This window comes from Cajanus cajan, chromosome 8 (genome assembly GCF_000230855.2).
Source record: "Cajanus cajan strain Asha chromosome 8, NIPB_CcT2T_4, whole genome shotgun sequence".
Lineage (NCBI taxonomy): Eukaryota > Viridiplantae > Streptophyta > Magnoliopsida > Fabales > Fabaceae > Cajanus > Cajanus cajan.
This window is the reverse complement of record NC_138524.1, coordinates 21,037,693-21,059,372: the sequence shown is the minus strand read 5'-3', so window position 1 is coordinate 21,059,372 and position 21,680 is coordinate 21,037,693. Positions and strand designations below refer to the sequence as shown.

At 38.9% G+C, this 21,680-nt stretch overlaps 1 long non-coding RNA gene across 2 annotated transcripts; it reads left to right on the top strand.

The window, feature by feature from the left end:
* Positions 1-16,571: 16,571 nt before the first annotated feature.
* LOC114916821 (uncharacterized) lies at positions 16,572-20,516 on the top strand. Of its 2 annotated transcripts, none has more exons than XR_014428626.1 (6): positions 16,572-16,963; positions 17,089-17,144; positions 18,723-18,829; positions 19,221-19,505; positions 19,590-19,670; positions 20,289-20,516. It is a non-coding gene; the product is annotated as an uncharacterized LOC114916821 (long non-coding RNA). The 2 variants fall into 2 exon arrangements; XR_003805429.2 differs by having other exon boundaries at positions 16,609-16,906.
* The last annotated feature ends 1,164 nt before the right edge of the window (positions 20,517-21,680 follow it).

Genomic DNA, 21,680 nt, shown 5'->3' with positions numbered 1-21,680 from the left:
TTATATATGTGTTGGGGTAGTAAGGGTGTCACATTTAGTGGTATCAGAGCAGGTCGATCCAATCGGCCGTGAGTTATGAGTCTACTATGCTTGTTTAGTAGATGAATGATAGAATGAATTGATTGTGGAATTTATTGATATGCTAGTATGATGATTGATTTTGTTTGTTGTTATTTAATTGTGTGTACTCTAACAATGCTTTGCATTATGATGAGGATAATGATGATGTTTCCCTTGTGTTGTTAGTGTTGTGCTTACTTGTGTATTGTTTTCTCAGAATTTGGCTGAAAGACATGATATAGCTTAGTTGATGCTATTCATGATTGCTTATTTGTTTTGATACTTCTTACTTACGTAAGAAGTAGTGGTTGAGTTGGTATCGCTCGTATTACAAGCATATGTGCCAGTAGTAGTGGACGAAGTCTTGCTAATCAACTAGAACTATTAGGACTTTAAATATGGGTGAGACATTTATTTTCGAGTGTATTAAGTGTTTACGATTGGTAGAGTTTTTGAAAGTTATAGTTCTATTGATTGAATCTAAGAGGTTATGTGTTGAGCATTAGAGCTTTGAGTGTTCTTGATGAAAGGTCAGAGTGTTGGTTATTTCCTTAAGTTTTGATGCTTGCATATTAATCTTGTTAGTGGTTAGGTGGCATGAGGATTTGATTTTAGCTCTAAGTCTTTTGTGGAATAGGTGAATTATTTTCGTTTAGGGATTGTAGTTGGAATCTTGGATATGAATTTAAGGTAGAAAGAAGTAAGTTTGGAAGGGTTGAGGTATTCTGTGGGATGTTAGTGCACTATTGTTGTCTAGTGTAGGAGATGTTTTCACTGTAGTTTTGTTATGCTAGTAGGAGTACCGTATTGATAGATTTGGATTTTGTGGTCTTCATGGAAGTTGTAGTCTTGGATGTGATCTTTTCAATGGCATTGGAATGAGGTAAAATGAAGGTTTAGAACTCCAGTTATAGTTGTTTTGGTAATTAGAGGCTAGTTATAAGCGTTAAATATATATTTGTTGTGATTTTGAATTGTTAGCTGAGAAGATGATCTATTCAAAATCTCATGTCTTCATAAGAGTTATAACTTATTCTTTTATCTTTCTTTTGAGATAGGATTGAGATCGTTGGACAAGTGTAACTCTCTAGGTATCATTTTCCTTGACAGTTATTGATGGGATAGTATGCTATCATGATGTTTTTGAGTTACTAGGCAATGCAAGGATAAAAATGATTTTGTTATGATGTTGTGAGGTATTGTCATGTGGATTGTAAGGTTATTCAAGGTTTTATGATGCTATGTGGTAAAGTTAAGTTCATGCACATGTTATATGGTGTGAAATAGTGATAGATTTATATATATGATTGGGAAGGATGTATATATGAAGGTTTAAATAGGTATTCTAATATGATATCCATGTATGTGGATATGAGGATAGAGGACCTTATGGATTAATTAGTGAATGGTTGTGTGTTAGTGAGATTGACCTTAAGATGTGATATCATCATATTAGAGTTAATTTTGAAGATATATCCAAGATAGATTTAGGCCTTGTAATTTCTTGCGCGGATATAACATAGATCTACCTATGGTAGAAGTTGTGCTTAAGTGGGAGATATCAAAAGTCAATTTGTGAGGTTAGAAGTTTTATTGAGATAGTTTATAGGAAATTTATTGAGTAAATTTTTAAGATAGCCATTCACGGTTTAGGCTGCTCTCGTTTATCTCGTCGCTACTATAGGAATTGCTTTTGCTTTCTTTTCTGCTAGCCACTAAGATGTTTCAGTTCACTAAGTTGTCTTTTGCCTACCCATGAATTTAACAGTAGTTCAAAAGGTTAACCTATATCGAGGATCCTCGGACCTATGCTTATTTTCAACTCCCCAAAGCATTTCGTCGCTGTCGCCACCCGCCAAAACGGACGTTGGCATTCGCGACGATGGTTGGACTCTTATTAGATTTTGGAAAAATGATGGATTGTTAGAGCGACTTATTCTCAAACTGAGACCTCATCGAACTAACAATACTTATTAAATGATTCTCACCAACCTATGTTAATCCCAAACAGGACCCTCCATAGATTAGCAGTTTTCGTAAAAAGAAGGGTTCTTGGAGTCGCCACCAATATTTTACTCAAAACATTGGAAAAAGATATAAGGCAATTGATTTTCATAAATCAACCTTGGCCATTACAACCAGAGTCGGGTAAGGGAGTCGATTATGTGCGAGGAAGGTGTTAGCACCCCACAACGCCCCTTTCGGGTTCCCTATGACGGATTATTTCATAAATAACAGTGTAAAGTTACTAAATTACCCCTATTTATTAGAAACGATTATAGATTAAATATTTACATGATGAAAGCTCTAAACATGCAATGCGACAATCAAAAATCAATAAAAGCGGTAAAAGAAAGGATTTAGAAAGAAACCTCCGAAGCGGGCTTTTATATATATCAGAACAACGTTAGGAGGCTTTTTGGCGCTCCTTCCCACTACACGTCCGCTCGCTCCTTTCCCCTAAAGACAAATTTTTACTATGGAAATCAAAGAGATTTCCCTTCGACTTGTTCGAATCTCAAGCTAATGGCTCATGACTCAAGAACTTCGTCGGATCGGCTCCCGGAGAGATATCTAGGGCAGAGAAAAGCTCAAAAACCCAAGAATACTCAGTAGGAGGGTTGAGGAATGTGTAAAAAGTGTGGGAGGACGTGGAAATGATGTCCTATTTATAGGATTGAGGCGCAATACGGCCTGGGAGGTCAATACGGCCCGTACTGGGTTTTTGAACTACAGTACGGCCGTATTGAATTTGGTACGGCCGTACTGAAGTTCAAAAACTTCAGTACGGCCGTATTGATTTCACTACGGCCCGTACTGAGTTTTTGAACTACAGTACGGCCGTATTGAATTTGGTACGGCCGTACTGAAGTTCAAAAACTTCAGTACGGCCGTATTGAGTTCAGTACGGCCGTATTGAGTTCAGTACGACCGTATTGCAGCTCAAATGGCCTAGTACGGCCGTACTGAACCTCTGGGAGGGTGTATTGAGCTCCAATCCTTGCACACCCTTATTCTAAGCTATTCTAAGACTTCTAGACCTACAAAGAATCATCCTAGGGTCTTCCAAGAGTCCTTTCGGCTGACTTTCCTTCGGTCTTTGAGAGTCTTTGAGCTTTATTTCCGACCCGGACAATTTTAGGGGTCTACAGCTGCCCCCCCTTTACTTAGTCGAACGACTTTTTGGTGTACCGGTTGACAAGTAAAGGAGTTGACCCAATTGTCCGGGGAGTGAGCCACCCTTCCAACTTGTAGTGTCTACAGGTGGGAAAACTGTTGAGTAGCCTCTCCAGGTTGAGTATTAGTCGTCGCCTCTCCAGGCTCGTGCATACTTCGGTGTTTCTGACGACCTCAGTAGCGTGAGTTTGCCCTCTCCAGGGTCTGCATGCCTCCGTGTTTCTGATGACGTTGGCAGCTGCATACCTCCGTGTTTCTGACGACGGGGTAGCTGAGTATTAGTCGTTGCCTCTCCAGGCTCGTTGCATACCTTGGTGTTTCTGACAACCTCGGTAGCTACATACCTCCGTGTTTCTGACGACGTCGGTAGCTGAGTATTAGTCGTCGCCTCTCCAGGCTCGTTGCATACCTTGGTGTTTCTGACAACCTCGGCAGCTGCATACCTCCGTGTTTCTGACGACGTCGGTAGCTGAGTATTAGTCGTCGCCTCTCCAGGCTCGTTGCATACCTCGGTGTTTCTGACAACCTCGGTAGCTGCATACCTCCGTGTTTCTGACGACGTCGGTAGCTGAGTATTAGTCGTCGCCTCTCCAGGCTCGTGAATACCTCGGTTTTTCTGACAACCTCGGTAGCTGCATACCTCCGTGTTTCTGACGACGGGGTAGCTGAGTATTAGTCGTCGCCTCTCCAGGCTCGTGCATACCTCGATGTTTCTGACAACCTCGGTAGCTGCATACCTCCGTGTTTCTGACGACGGGGTAGCTGAGTATTAGTCGTCGCCTCTCCAGGCTCGTTGCATACCTTGGTGTTTCTGACAACCTCGGCAGCTGCATACCTCCGTGTTTTTGACGACGGGGTAGCTGAGTATTAGTCGTCGCCTCTCCAGGCTCGTGCATATTTCGGTGTTTCTGACAACCTCAGTAGCGTGAGTTTGCCCTCTCCAGGGTCTGCGGTTTGCCCTCCCCAGGGTTGCATACCTCCGTGCTTCTGGTCACTTTGGTAGCGTGAGTTTGCCCTCTCCAGGGATTTGTGATGATTTTGTCTCCACAGTCCACGATGCTGCTTCGACAGTTATTTTCGATTTTGGTGCCGCTGAGGGCTGGATAACGCAGGGATCCGTCTAGGGGATGTGCAGTTACTCATAGGTTCTTGTGTCCCAACTTTCCATTGCGTAGTCGGTGCCCATTGGGGAATTTCTGATTCCTTGGGGATGTAGACACAAAGATGCTCTTTCTGAGGTGAGCGGTGTCTTATGATTGGCTGACGTCCTTTCGACGTTTGTGGAGTATCCCGGTTATCCTTGTTCGGATGACTCTTTTTTTGATTTTCTGGTTTTGTTGCCTTTGCGTAGGCCGTTATCCGCTGGGGGATTCTGTCATTTTTTTTTTTCTGATTTTCCCTTTCTGAAGGAGTGCCTCTGAGTAGGCGAATGGGGATTGAAGATCTTATGTATCCCAGAGTATTATTTAGAAAGCCTCTGCAGGCTTAGCTTCACTCGTCGCTTGAGTTGGAAAGCCATCTTCCACTGAGGAAGTCTGAGTCCTTTGACTTGGATGTTTGGATGATCATGCTTCCATTGAGGAATCTTGCTGATCTTGCTCTGATAGCTTTCACTGGGAATTCGGCCCAAGAGTGCAAGCTGAGATGTCTCTGGGGAGTATTATTTCGGCAAGCCTCTCCAGGCTCAGTTATTCTGTATGATTTGTTGGATTTTCTGAATTTTTGCCTTTTTTGTCGATTTTTCGGCTTTTTCTGTTGGCTGCTGTCATACACAAGAAAATTTTCCTATTTTCTATTTTATGCAACTGCCTCATGATAAGGTCTTTGAATGTGCAACTAATGTAGTGGATGTTATGGCCAATACGGCCGTATTCATTTCAGTACACCCGTATTGAGTTGAAAATTTGTTCATAACCCTAATTTTAGTACGGGCGTACTGAACATGGTACGGGCGCATTGTTTTTTCTGAAGTTCATTTTTTTTTTCAATAAACAGAGAATAAGTGATCTTCCAGTATACCTATCATCTGTATGCATGTATGCGGTATGATGCACCTAATTCTATTTGATTTATTTTTCAAAAGAATTAACCGATGCGTTTCTTTGCTTGGATTTTTGCCATTCCTCTAGACGGGCTGTGCGCTGCCGATTTCTGTAACCGAGGAATGATGCGTGTTATATTGAGATTGGTGTCATCCACCCAGTGATCCTTCCCTTCCTTTAGAAGACGTATCAACCCTCCTATTGACCACTATATCTCCATGTTTCCACTAGATTATTCTAAAATCGTTTAGGACAAGAGAAAAGAAGGGAAAGATATTTTTGTTCAGAAGTTTGTGTTTTAGAGGGGATTATTATTGTTTTGAAAATGGTTTTTGTAAGAATGGCTGGCCAAGGTAGGCTTATGTGTTTAGGCTTGTTTGATTAAACACTTATGAAGTTAAGAAAGTCATGTTATTGACATTGTGATTTGACAACTTAGATAGTTTCCCTTGAACTTTTCTTTTTGAATTCAGCTCATGGTACCATCATGGATTTCTTTTGCTTTTTTGATTGTCCTTATTTTTTGCCTGAAACACCCCTTTGTGGTGTCTCAGCGGACCTTTGTTTTTGTTCATTTTTGCAACCCTAACTTTTGCCTAGGTCACCCTTTCGTGGGATTCCTAGCGGGTTCTTTGTTCTTACTTTTGCGCAGCCCCCTTTTTGGGTTTCCTGCCGAGCTTTTTTTGTTTTTAGGATTTTGTGTTTTTTTTTTAAAGGATTCCTTTTTTATCCATGATGGCACTTGTCGAGGCCAAGGAATGGTGCTTCAAGTTATCACACACACTTTCGCATAAAAATGATGCGGGTTTATTGTTATTAAGACAATTTTAACTTCATTCATGCTTATTCAAACAGGGTTAAGAATAATGTGGTCTAGAAATTTATTGTAAGCAAGAAAAGAAGCAATAAAAAAGAATAGAGAACGATTTTATTATAATTATAGTGGAAACATGTGCCCTATCGAGGCTCGGGGGTCGGGCTGTCCCCGAGGAGTGATCTCTAATAGTCATCAGGTCTATGCATCCCTATCGGAAGAAGAAGAACACTTGATGACGACGACCGGCCTTGACGCTTGTGAACCGGCCTTCCTAAAGATCTGGCTTAAAGAACGTTGAGAAGGATCTTGGTTCCTCTTCGTCCTTTGATCTTTATTAGGGTTGTATCCTAACCCTTGTTTCCCCGGATTATCCTTAATAATGGGTAGCTCGGGAATTCCTTGGGAATCCTTGCCAAGTCCTTGTCCAGGCAAGTATCCGTTCTTGGTGAGCATGTAGGCTACCTTCTTCATTTCTCGGGGAAACGTTTCGACATTGGCAATCTCCAATGCTTGGAAGGCGGTCTCTAGAGCTTCCTCTGCTGCGTCCACGTAAGGTATGGCAAACGGCTTGCTGATGAGTATGTCATCTTCGGCTTGTACAGTCACCAGCTTGTCACCCACTATGAATTTGACTTTCTGGTGGAGCGTAGAGGGAACAACTTTCGCATCATGAATCCAAGGTCGGCCGAGGAGACAGCTGTATGCGGGATTAATGTCCATCACTTGAAATTCGACATTGAAGATGGTGGGTCCAATTTGGATTGGAAGATTGACTTCTCCCACCACTTCTCTTATAGAACCGTCGAAAGCTCGGACGATCATGTTGCTTGGGCGCATTTGGATTCCCTTGATTGCCACTTGATCGAGCGTTCTTTTTGGCATCACATTCAAGGAAGATCCATTATCCACCAAGACTTTAGCGATGTGATATTCCTTGCACTTTACAGAGATGTGCAAGGGCTTGTTGTGATTCGGTCCCCCAGCGGGGATTTCTTCATCGGTGAAAGTGAGGTGATCATTAGCCGTGATGTGACTAACAATCCCCTCAAACTTGTCTTGGGAGATAGTGTGCGACACGTACGCTTCGTTCAAGACTTTCAACAGAGCTTGCCGATGCGGTTCGGAGCTTAGGATCAACGACAACAAAGTAATCTTTGCTGGCGTCTTATGAAGTTGATCCACGATGGAGTACTCGCTCTGTCGGATGTATTTTAACAGCTCGTCAGTCTCCTCCTCGGATTCTTTATTTTCCTCGGTTTTCTCTTTTTCTTTTTCCTTTCCTTTATTCTTGGGAGCCTTATCATGAAGATCTTCGGGAGTGTAGATCCTGCCACTCCTAGTCATGCCCCCAAGTCCAGCGATGTTAGAGATATCGCTGTCGGCAGAAGAATGGATGTCGTATATCCATGGCACAGCCTTATTTGATTCGTAGGGAAAAGGTCTTGGAGCAGTGATCTTCAACGGTACCGGACCTTCCCCTTTATTCGTCTTGATTACCAACAACGGAGTTGATGTGCGTTCGCTTGGCGCGGTTGTTGGCCTACACTTGATAACAAACGGCGTGCGATCCATTCTTCGAACATACGCATCGATTAATCCTTTCTTTTTATTAATGTTATTAATAAATTACTAGGAGGGATGTACGAAATGCAAACCTAGATCCCTCCATGATCTTTGATAAGAATGCATGATATGAGATGATGGCGTTGAATATGCATGCATTGTGTTTATTCAACTAAGCATTATCATGTTTTCAGGATGTTCCTAAGATGATGCATGATATTGCTGGGTTTGGATAAATGACCATTTTTTCTCTATTTTGGGTATTTTGTTTTTGTATTTTTTTTGGGTGAAAAATAGAAACTACCTACATGAATGTGATGAAGGTAGATGTTAACACCATGTAATGGAAGATTCTTATTCCTATTTATTTTTATTCTAAAAGGAGAATGTTGTATGTTTAAAGCATGCAATGTATGCTCAAACAATGTCACATAAACGATGCACAAACAATTCACTCATCCACGAACAGTCACGAGCGAATCACGAGGTAGGGGTATCCTGCAGAAAAGTGCATATTCAAGGAGGTTCTAACTGTTCTCACCGGTCCAAGGCCCCCAAGGTGCCCCCATTATAGGGACCCAATTCCTCTCGTCGTAAGTCGATGGAAAGCTCCAACGCACTATCGGACTTGAGTTCATGGTTATCACCTTGAGTGATGCTTTCCGACAACGGTCTACGGGCACCTATAGACCCATTCGACAACCGGCCGTACTAACATCCACTCCCTATGGCTTTCCACTCATGCCCCCGGGTATAGAGGGAACTATTGTGTGCAAAGGTTCGTGTGCAGTTTATATTTCAAACAATTGCAAAAATTTTAAACATCCAACAGTTATTGAAGCCAACTAGGTAAAACATGTTATCATACAAGCGAAGGGGTAATGAAGTAATTTTAAACTATTATTTTAGAAACAATCCATCACTAAATGGGACTGACTCTCGAGGCTTCCCCAGCGGAGTCGCCATCTGTCGCCACCCGCCGAAACGGACGTTGGCATTCGCGACGATGGTTGGACTCTTATTAGATTTTGGAAAAATGATGGATTGTTAGAGCGACTTATTCTCAAACTGAGACCTCATCGAACTAACAATACTTATTAAATGATTTTCACCAACCTATGTTAATCCCAAACAGGACCCTCCATAGATTAGCGGTTTTCGTAAAAAGAAGGGTTCTTGGAGTCGCCACCAATATTTTACTCAAAACAATGGAAAAAGATATAAGGCAATTGATTTTCATAAATCAACCTTGGCCATTACAACCAGAGTCGGGTAAGGGAGTCGATTACGTGCGAGGAAGGTGTTAGCACCCCACAACGCCCCTTTCGGGTTCCCTATGACGGATTATTTCATAAATAACAGTGTAAAGTTACTAAATTACCCCTATTTATTAGAAACGATTATAGATTAAATATTTACATGAAGAAAGCTCTAAACATGCAATGCGACAATCAAAAATCAATAAAAGCGGTAAAAGAAAGGATTTAGAAAGAAACCTCCGAAGCGGGCTTTTATATATATCAGAACAACGTTAGGAGGCTTTTTGGCGCTCCTTCCCACTACACGTCCGCTCGCTCCTTTCCCCTAAAGACAAATTTTTACTATGGAAATCAAAGAGATTTCCCTTCGACTTGTTCGAATCTCAAGCTAATGGCTCATGACTCAAGAACTTCGTCGGATCGGCTCCCGGAGAGATATCTAGGGCAGAGAAAAGCTCAAAAACCCAAGAATACTCAGTAGGAGGGTTGAGGAATGTGTAAAAAGTGTGGGAGGACGTGCAAATGACGTCCTATTTATAGGATTGAGGCGCAATACGGCCTGGGAGGTCAATACGGCCCGTACTGGGTTTTTGAACTACAATACGGCCGTATTGAATTTGGTACGGCCGTACTGAAGTTCAAAAACTTCAGTACGGCCGTATTGATTTCACTACGGCCCGTACTGAGTTTTTGAACTACAGTACAGCCGTATTGAATTTGGTACGGCCGTACTGAAGTTCAAAAACTTCAGTACGGCCGTATTGCAGTTCAAATGGCCCAGTGCGGCCGTACTGAACCTCTGGGAGGGTGTATTGAGCTCCAATCCTTGCACACCCTTATTCTAAGCTATTCTAAGACTTCTAGACCTACAAAGAATCATCCTAGGGTCTTGCAAGAGTCCTTCCGGCTGACTTTCCTTCGATCTTTGAGAGTCTTTGAGCTTTATTTCCGACCCGGACAATTTTAGGGGTCTACAGTCGCTTACTTCTCTAGGTTGCTTACTATTTGACTAGATTGACTAGGAAAGACTTGCCTTTGTATGGGATAATAAATGTGAGAGTATGTTTCAAACTCTTAAGGAAAGATTGGATAATGTTACCGGATTTTAGTAAGTCTTATGTGGTATACCGTGATGCTTCTAAGATGAATTTGGAGGTAGTGTAGATGCAAGGAGGAAGGGTAATAACTTATGTTTCTAAGCAATTGAAAATTTATGAGAGGAATTACCTTATCCATGACATTGAGTGAGCAATCGTGATATTTACACTAAGATTTGGAGACACTACCTATATGATTCTAAGTTAGAGGTATTTAGTGATCATTAGAACCTCAAATTTTGTTTGACCCGAAGGACTTGAATATGGGACAAAAGAGATAGTTGAAATTTTTGTGGACTAGGATTTCAATCTTAGTTGTTATTTGCATAAAGTCAATGTGATGGTTGATGCTTTGAGTAGAAACCCTCTACATTATTTTTTTCTTATGATTAGAGAGATGGATCTTTTTGGCTGAAATTAAAGATTTAAGTTTGACTTATGAGATTACTCCGAGTAGTATGAAACTAGGTATAACTTGAGTAACGAGTGAATTGTTGAAGAAAATTGGAGACGTATAATTAATTGATTAATTTTGGTGACAAGATATGAGGCTATAGGATAAGGTGATGAATAAGAGTTTGACTTGGGTGTAGATGGACTGGTGAAATTAGAGATCTGATATGTATACCTAGTAAACTTACGCTTAGGTGCTTAATCTTTAAAGATGATCACAAAAGTAAAACCAATATTGTGGCAGATGCCTTGATTATGATGACCTCTAGTATATCATTTATGATGATTTAAGGGTTAAATTTGATTGAAGAATTTAAAGACTTATGCTTGGTGTATGAGATTATCCTTAGAAGTATTGAATTGATTGTGTTAAAAGTGACTAGTGAATTAATGGATGAGATTAGAGAAGCCTAGGAGTAAGATCCTTTCTTAGAGAACCAAGTGGAGAAGATTGGTAGAAGTATAGATAACCATTTATGAGTAGAAATCGACATTGTTTTGAGGTGCAAGAACAAACTTGGGTGCATAGTAACCTTGAATTAAAGAAGATGATTTTAGAGGAAGGACATAACAGTACTCTTAATATATATATTTAGGAGCTAATGAGATGTATCGGGACCTTAGGAGGATGTATCTTAATAGCGCAGCGGAAGTTAAGTGACCTAAGGTGAAGAAAGGAGTAGAGAAATTGTATACTTGTGTTTAGTATGCTAGAAGTCTTTAGGAATTTTGTAGCACTCAGACGTCCCATTGTGGAAGTGAGATGATGGGTGGATAGGCCTTAATTGTAGGTTTGTCTGAGATGCTTAAGAAGTTGATTCTATTTGTGTTTTAGTGGATAGGCTTGCCAAGTTTACTTCTTTTGTCCTTAGATATCTTTTGATAAAGTTGTATCTCATTAAGGTAGTGAGGTTGCATAATAATTAGAAAGTAAGAAGCGAGGAGTCTACCATTACAAAAATTTTGAGGGCGAAATTTCATAAAGGAGGGAAGTATTGTAACAGCCCAATTTTCAATGGGCCGTAGGCCCAATTCGTTGCCCAGAACGGGCCGTTTCAAAAGTGAAACGGGCCGTTCTGGAATAAGTTAAAGGCCCAAAATTTGAGAATCAGAACGGGCCGTTCTGGAGGGAGAACGGGCCGTTCCGGATTGGAGAACGGGCCGTTCCAAAGGGAGAACGGGCCGTTCTGGTTTGGAGAACGGGTCGTTCCGGAGGGAGAACGGGCCGTTCTGCTGGGATTGGGAACGAGCCGTTCTGGTTTTGGAATGGGCCGTTCCAGTTCAAAAATTTGCGTAGGTTTGAAGGGCCCAGAACGGGCCGTTCCGATTTTGGAACGGGCCGTAGTGGTAGGTGGGCGAAAAATCCTATAAATAGGCCTCAAATCCTCTCATTTCTACACACCTCTCATTCTCACTCTCTCTTCTCTTCTGTTCTCTCTTTCGTTCCTTTTCTTCTCTCTGAAGACCAAGAGGAACTCAGAGGATGAGGTTCTGTCCCAGATTTAGTTTCGATCCTTGTTTAAGGAAAAAGAGAATGAGGTTCTGCCCGAGTTCCTATTTATCCAGGTACGGGGGAAAAAGAGATTATTTATATGTAGAGTTACATGAGGGAATTGGGTAGAGGAAGAGCCCTTAGGGTTATGAATAATTTTATAATTATTTCTGTTTGGAGGATTAATTATCTTATGTGATTCTATATATATTTAGGATTACGAATATATGTTTAACTTGAGAAAATGATGCTCTGGGAGAGAGAACGAAATTATAGAAAAGTGCCTGTAAGTTAGGTTGTGAAAAATTGGATGATTTCTATTTGAGAAATTGAGGATCCCATTAGATTCTGTATGTGTTGAGGATTATAGATATGCTAATAATTTGTAAGAATGTGATCTTAGAGGGAGAACGAAATTGTAGAAAAGTGCCTGTGAGTTAGGTTTTGGAACAATTGGGGATTTGACTGTTTACGTTAAAATTATATTAAATTGATAATTCTGTTGTTTGTTATATTAGTTTATGAATGTTATTGTTATATTATTTGATGATCTAGATGATGAATTACTTGAGGGGTATGTGAATCACCATTTTGTGTGGATTGTGTATATATTGTGGAATTGAGATGTGGATGTGGATGTGGATGTGGATGTGGATGTGGATGTGGATGTGAATGTGAATGTGGATGTGAATGAGATGTGATTGTGGTTCTTCACACCTATGACCAGGGGTGAGCACGGCCCGAGATTGTTACATGAGTATCGTGACCTTGGTTAACATGTCAGGGGTGAGCACGACCCTGGAATAGGGATAACGTGACCTTGGCACAGTGTTATATCAGGGGTGAGCACGGCTCTGGATTGTTACATGAGTATCGTGACCTTGGTTAACATGTCAGGGGTGAGCACGACCCTGGAATAGGGATAACGTGACCTTGGCACAGTGTTATATCAGGGGTGAGCACGGCTCTGGATTGTTACGTGGGTATCGTGACCTTGGTTAACATGTCAAGGGTGAGCACGGCCCTGAGATAGGGATAACGTGACCTTGGCACAGTGTTATATCAGGGGTGAGCACGTCCTGAGATTGTTAAATGGGTAGCGTGACCTTGGCATAGTGTGAAGTGCAAGATTTGTGATGATTGGTGTGATTGAGAATTATGACGTGATGACGATGTATGATTGATTGAAATATGATATGTTGAAATATTTATGAATATTTAGTTATAATGAGATAATATGTTGTGTTTTCTTATGTTGTGAAATGAGATTGAGATATGTATGTGAAATGAGATATGTTAAATGTGAATTGAGATGTGAAGATGATGAATGATTGATATATATATATATATATATATATATATATATATATATATATATTTTATTAAATAATGAATTATGATGAGATTATATTGTGATGTGTTTGTATGTACTTTGCATATAGATATTTTCTTTTCTCACCGTATAAACTGTGGATATTTTAGGTGAAGAAGATCCGGCTACGAGTGGCATCTAGAATGCCAACAGTTAAATTATGGGAATGCTCTGATAATGTGACATCGGGGCAGAGGATTTCTAGGACAGAATATTTATATGGATTTGGTATTGTAATAAATGTGTTTAAAATTGTAAACTCTTAAATTTTACCTTTCAAGTTTTATTTTTCAATCATGTTCTTATATTGAAGAAAGAACAGTTTCGAAGTTTTATGTGAACCCTTTTACGAACCCTTTGAAAGTTTATTCTTCTTAATTAAATTATATTATATGTGTTGGGGTAGTAAGGGTGTCACAAAGTCTTCCAAAGAACTAAGCTTGTTGAGCCGCCTAAGAAAAGTCGGCCTCGTGCTGCGAGAGAGCTTTACTTCGATCCCTTTCTCTATAGGACCCGAAGGCCTTCTTCTTGACCTCTAGCTCCCTACCCAGTTAGGTCGCTTTCTCGGTCTCTGCCTTCAAGGAGTTTTCCAGCCGTTGAACATTCAACCTCGGTGCTTCTCCGTTTCATACTTTGCGTTGCTAGTTTGGGCATCGGTCAAGGCAGCCAAAGTTTCCTGCATCGACTTCTTAGAGTCGGACAACTATCGATGCAGTTCATCGACCTCCAGATTTGGCTCCATCACAATACTTTGGGCCAAGGCCGAAGCTCGGACTTAAAGCTCGTAGAAGAAGTTCCATTTATGAGCGGAACTCATCCAACCCACACACGCCTGACCCGCCTCGGACGTCAAATCTTGACTCAGGAAATCATGAGCATTGATGTTAAACACCAAGAAACTCAGCCCTACCAAGCCTTGGGGAACTACCAGGGTGGACAACCTCTACTGCTTTGCCCATCGGTTTTCATCCTCGGCCCCAACTTCCTCAGCCTCCTTTATCCAGCCTTGGGTCGAGGCGTGTCCTTGGAGCCTTTCCCCTTTCCCTTGGCAGTCGGCCCAACCGCGCCACCATGGGTAGAGGGAACCTGGTTCCCGCTGGACCGGCCTTCAACTACCACCTTTGCCGTCACTGAACCGGTAACTCGGCCCTTGATCAAGTTATGAATGTCAAGGTCGTCACTCTTGCAGCTCGTCATGATACATGCACACCATTAGTCAAAATCAATGACAACATATGAATTTAAACAAGTAGGAAAGATGCAATACCGATTAAATCGCTAGTCATTTGCGATGATTTAATCAGCCGAACCAAATCTCGACACGGTAGAGGCCGAGGCAGTTTTTCAAGGAAGTTCAGGTCGGTTCGTTCCTCTAGGGACATCCGTGACCTCGACACTACTTCGTACTTCACCGACGCCCAGGTCAAATACAACGGGAACAATGACTTCCCCTCAGCATCGAAGAAGTACTTGTTCCCGGTGCTTGGCCAAATCATCACTTTGAAAAATCCTACTTTAAACTTCTTGTAGGACGTTGTAAATGGCTGTAGCAAGCAATTGGCATGCCGAAACAAGGAAATCCATTTCTTCTTCTTGGTTGGCCGAGACGAGTAATAATACAAGAAAAGGAGTGGAGTAGGCTTGACTTTGAGTGACAAACACAGTTGTTGAAACCCTTGCATGGCGGCCCAACGTACTGTTAGGATGAAGCTGGGTCGACACCATATTTAGACGCCGAAGTACACCCATGAAGAACTCATCAAAAGGGAGAGTCACTCCCAAATCCCGGAACAAATAGTCATACACATAGAAGTATTGATATTTGCAATTCCCTCGGTCCAAGAAGATGAAATCGGGATTCGACCCCCATCATTCCGAAAAGGTTGAAAAAAGATAGTCGATGGTTCCTCCCCACTCTCGACGCGCTCAAACCCTGAGACGATCTCAACATTACCCGAATCATTCGATGCTGAGGCTGAAGAACCAAGTCGATCAGAGGATGAGCGCGGTACAACACCGGTAGAACCACTCCTCGTGTCCCTAGAGGAATCAACCTGTACAACCCCAATGTGAGCCATAGAAACGTACCTCAACTAAAACTAGATCGGTCTCGGTTGGTAAGAGTCGCTTGAAAACGCTCAAGCTTGATCTAGATATCAGCCTGGAGCATTTGAACCATGTATGCGTGTATTGGTCCCCACCACACTCCTATTTATAACATTTCTGAGACGAGAATACCAAACGACGCACCCTTTGAATCGTTGGATCAGATTGATCCAACGGTCAAAAATCGACACCCCTTCAAATTCCTTCTCTTAAACGCTCAACCGTTACAACCAAAGGGACATGTCGACACCCTCTCATGCTCTGACACCCAATCACCGTAGATGAAGCGCCACGTTTACCCTTTATGTCGCTTCGCTCCTTAAGGCTGGGGGGCTTGTGTACCGAAAAGATCCTATCGGTCACGCGGTACGACACGTGACACCTTATCAGCCACTGATGCAGTCGAGACAAAGGCGGCACGCGCGCTAGTCTTGGCCATATCGGATGTCGAGACAACCAGAGCATAATAACTTCTATAGTTAGTTCGGTACAGCCCTCGAACACGGCAAAGGTTTGGCCAGGGTGACGAAACCTATCGGCCCTATTAATGACATCTCAGCTCGACGAGGAGCCAAGACCTTTGAGCATGACCGCGGACATGCACTCCTCGGCTCAGCCAATGGCAGAGACGATTGAGCGCAGCGATTAAGACGACAATCTTGGTTAACAAGGATAAATACGTGATTAAGGCGTAATTAGTCGATTAGCACCGTATTACCTAATTTGGTAAGTATCAGGTGAGGCCCACCATGCTCAGGGCCTATCATAACTAGTATAAATAGGTTACGTAAAACGAGGTATGTTACTATCACTACAAAAAAAATAACCTGTGCCTACAGACACTTTTACCTATAGACTTGAATTAGTGTAGGTAAAACTAAAAAAACAATTACCTACAAATGTTTAATGTAGCTATAACTCAAAAATCTATACCCACTTTTATTTGGTGTAGGAAAAACTCAATACAACTTAAAGTTCTTCTACTAACAAATTGTCAATGTAGGTAAAAGCCTTCAAAGACTTATGCCTACTACTATTTTAGGTAGGTAAAAAATTTGCAAAATTTATACCTACGGTTATTTAATATAAATAAAAATCCATATAAAACAAATAAATAATTATATATAAGACTAATTAATTTCATAAAAAATCAATATCAATACAAAATATATAATTAAAAATTAGAATTAAATAACCAATCTTTAAAAAATAAATAATTAATAAATTAAATAAAAATGTATCAAATCATTCCTCCGCATCTATTCCTCCACACCCAAAATAAATAATTTCATTGAAAAGTTTATATATATACGGCAGTGAGCCCAAAACGCACCCATTCCTCCGCACCCATTCCTCGCTCGTGTCCGTTCTGAGTCTCAAATCATGTCTCCGTTCTAAGTCTCAAATGATGTCTCCGTTCTAAGTCTCGACAACCTTCAAATGCTTCTTCAATATTGTTTATTCATAGGTTTCTTCATCATGAATTTGCATATCTCCTACAACTTATTTGTTTCTTCTAATCTAGGTTTTTGGTTCATATAATCCCAAGTCCTCTACTTCATTGCGCTTTACTTTTGAATTTTATCTCGTACTCTTTTTCTTCTTGATTCTAATGTAGGATTTGTTTATTGGTACTGAGTTTGCTAACAGATGTCGAAGAAGCACTCACAGATCTCGTATTCGAACGTTCACCAGTTTGTCAATAGGTATTTTATATCTTCTCACTCTTGGATTCTTCCTCTGTAGATTACAATTGGAATTTCCTCATGTAACTTTACCATTAGTGCCAACCTCACAGTTGAATTCCTCTTCCATCATAAATTCAAGCAAATTTAGTTAACACTCATTTTATTAAATATTGTTCCTATGGGTTCACTATATACTTTTGAGTATAGGGAAGCTGCCTGCAATCACGAAAAAATTGTATGAATTTAAGTAATCTTAGCATATACAGAATTTGTTGAAATATGTTTGTATAGGAAACATAAAATATAGTTACGGGCAGAAATACTCACACTCAATGTACAAAATTTGTCCTAAGTACCATGAAGACTTTTTTTTACACAAGTAATTATCACCATTAATCAGTTGTAGTTTCCAGAATGAAATATATATTTTGAACACCTATCATTTGTTGAAAGATTGGTATAAAATTCCAATCTCCTAGGCCTTTTCCAAGTATGTAATGAAGTAATATAAAATTTAGAAGATTTGAGATATTTTATTTGTTTCTAGTGGATACGGTAGGAGTATGGTAGTTGAGTGCATGTTTGGGTGGCCCTGGCTGTTTTCAAAATGTAGACTTAAAATGTAATCCAAAATCGTAAAACATAATATTTTTCAGTACTTTTCACTTATAATAAACAGGTGAACAAGTTTTGGTCCATTTTGACATGGCACCAGAAGCTATTATTTTTTGGATTCAAATGACATTATATAATATGGATTCCTATGTATCTCCAAACAAAAGTGAGCAAAGTTTATAAATTATTATACAACAATAACAAAATGAAGCATATAAGCTAACTTAATTTTGTTCAATCTTCTATGACCAGTAACAGATTAAAGTGACAAAAAGAGGAAAAACCATAGGATATATAGATGAGCATTGGTATCAGCCTCAACCATTATGGTTGTTGAAGAATCTCTCACCAATTCTTCACTCTTCTTTGTTGCATCCAAAGCTGTCTCTACTGTTTCCTTAGCCTTCTCTCCCACATTCTCCACCACCTCTCTTGCTTTCACTGCCCCTTCTTTTTCTACTCTTACAATATTTGAATCACCACCCTGCATGCACATATATACTACTTGAGTAATAAGTTGTGATGATCATGAGCCAGCTTATGTGCAATTAATTATATAATCATATATAAGGGAAGGTTAATTTCTACTTGAGTAAGCACATGAGCATGAGCATTTGTGATGCACAACATGTTGCTATATAGGATATTATTGTGGAAACATCGAAAACTAAAATTATGAATTTGATATTATTGAAAATGGAATTTAACCTTTTGAAGCAAAAATGTACTTAAGAATAAATAGAACTTGTAAGTGTTGGCCTTCCTTAAAACTGAAGGAAATAACGAAGTCATTTATAAGATGGCCAAGTAAAAAGTTAAGTTTGCAATACAAGAAGTTGATTAAGTTGCTGAACTATCAGTGATGTCATATCTTGTGTTTTCAACTTTTATATACGATAGTTTTTAACTAACTCTAGGTAGCAAGTACTGTACGTGTTCCTTCTAATTTTCTTTTAAATGCTCATGATCTGTACATACAAGGTATAAATCTATATAATCAAGCTGCAATTCTCTCAAAGTTCTATCAAGATCTTTTGGTACATCTTCCGGAGCATGATCTGTACACCTGCACATCATCTTAGTTTCAGGTACAGAGAATTCTTTGAGTTCTAGAGATTGAAAACTAACAAATTAACACATGATTCTATTTGCATGAATTTAGCTTTAAAAGGGAGAGATAATCAATTTGGAATTGAAATAAAACCAGAGTTTAGAGGTAATCCATAAATCTTCTCGCTTGACTACACCCTCCTCAAATAACTTTTTTAATGTTGAGCCAATCTACAACAATTTCAAGGCATTATATGAAAATCACATGAGTAGTGAAACTAAAAATGTTATATAATATTGTAAATAAGATAATATTCTTCTTTGTTGCCACTCCACTATGATGGTTATACTCTATATAACTTTTATTATATATCCCAATAAATTAGGACAAAAATTTTTATAATTTTTTGTTGTTGTTTTCTTATGTAGGATGAGTTGAAGAAGCATATAATTGAGGCAGAAAGTTCACAAACCACTCAAGATACTACCAATTGGAAAAATGATATATACTCAAAAGTTAAAGGACCTGAAAAAAGAGGACGAGTGTGTTGTCTTGGAAAGCTTCCACGACATGCAAGTTCATACCAAAGCTCTACCATAGACAATAGAATTCAAAAATTAGAAAATTTGCTTGGAAATCTTGTTCCTGTCCTTCAATCACGATTTGTAGATGATCCACATATTAATCAAGTTTTACGAGCTGTATCTGAAGAGGTACAAATTTTTATAATGCAATTTATTTAATAACTCAAATGATATAGCTTTTATAAATTAAAAAAATCTTTTTTTCTCATTTAGGTACCTACAAATGTTTCAAATGATTCTATTAGTGAAAATCATCAAACTACAAGAGACCCCAAATGAGAAAAGTTGATATAGGTGAGTTAATTGAAATTCAAATAATTAAATTTTTGATACTTCATATTGACAACAATCTTTTTTTTCTTTTATGTTATTATAATGTTATGTGTGATTGGATGAATAGAAGGCTTATATATATATATATATATATATATATATATATATATAAGCCTTCTACTATGTCTCTCATCTAAAAACGAGTGGTGCAGGTGGTATTACCAGCATTGCAGTGTTATTACCAGCATTGCAGTGTTTGTTTAGGACTAGTCAAAGGATTAGCACAAAATTAGCCCGCATGGGTGCCATGCAGCTGTTGAGTGTGTTGTGATGTTAGGATTGAACTGCAAGGTATTAGATTAAGTCGTATATTGGAAGTATGAAATCTAGTGTGGGGTTTATATAATCTTGGACTCCAAATACAACAATTAACTTTTGTGGTGTGATTTTCCTTAGGTTCTTATTACCTTCCCACTTGGACTATGCAAAATAATGTGTTTGTGTCTTTGTTTTTGCTATCAGATAATTATTTGCTTTCTTATGTGTTTTAGTAATTAAAATGCATAATTTAATGGCATAGTACATGATGATGATAATTATCTTAACGTTGTAAAATTGACATCTTTCACATTTTTTTAGGATTGGTGAAGGATTTACATGCAGTGGATCAACATAGATGGCAATACTTACAGGATGACATTTATCAATGCAATATGTTTTCCTTTTTTATTTATAATTAGCAACTTTAACATCATGAATTTGTCATTTTTATAACATAGTTTGGATACTTATATGTCTAGCTCTATGAACAATGATACTTGAAATATAATACAAACATGATATTTAGAATAACATGATAACAATTATTGGTTGTTGACACTGATATAGAATCTCCATATTAGACTAGTATGTGAATAAGTAAAAATTTTCATGTTATTTTAATATAGATCAAAAAACAACTTTTGTCAAGTCATCTACTTATCTTTTCTTTTTTTTTTATGTTATGTATATATAGTTTTTATTATTTAATGAAATTTAGCAAGAACAAAATATTAAATTAAATATATCAGTTAATGAAATTTGACCTTTTTTATACTTTAATGTCATTTTTTGTATACAAGATAATAATAAAATTTGAACTACGCTTCATATAGAGTACACATATTCTCTATAAGAGATATTATATATATATATATATAGGTACAATAATAATAATAATAATAATAATAATAATAATAATAATAAATAAATAAATAAATAAATAAAATAAAATAAAAAATACTTTTACCTATAGTCAGAGCATGTAAGAATAAGTTAATGACTTTTACCTACAGTCATAACATGACAAGGACGGAGCCAAGGGGGGACCTACGGGTGCCACGGCCCCCCAACAATTTTAATTTTTTTTTATATACATATATATTACTATATGGCACCCCCTATTTTTAATATAAACTCATATGTATAATTAAATGAATAACCTAAATTTATTTTTTTATTCAACTTTTGGACTTCTGGTACGGCCTGCTATGTGGTATCACTTTGGAATTTTTTTTTATTTTAAAAAATGTAGCGCCTCATTTGATCATTCCAATTCTCGGCCCCCCAGTATTGAAATCCTGGCTCCGTCCATGTTAACATGTAAGTACAACTTAATGGTGTTTACCTATAGTAGGGAGTGTAAATATAAGTCAATGACTTTTACCCACGCATATTGCAAATTGTAGGTAGCTCTTATAGTGACAGTCAAATGTAGTTGTAGGTAAAATTATGTCTGTAGGTAAAACTTATAGTGATAGACTATTAGTTGTAGCTATATGCCCCCTCAAAGTTGACAACTTCAATGTCTGTAGGTCAAAGTCCATGATACCTTTACCTATGGGATTTAGATTTTTAGTGACATTTTTTGTGTGTAGGCATAAGTCATTTTTCTTGTAGTGTATTTATTTATTATCATCAAGGTTTGTATTTGTCCTGACTTGAGCGTCGGAGTGCCTTTTGCAGGTACCTCCCCCCTCTGAAGCATCCATC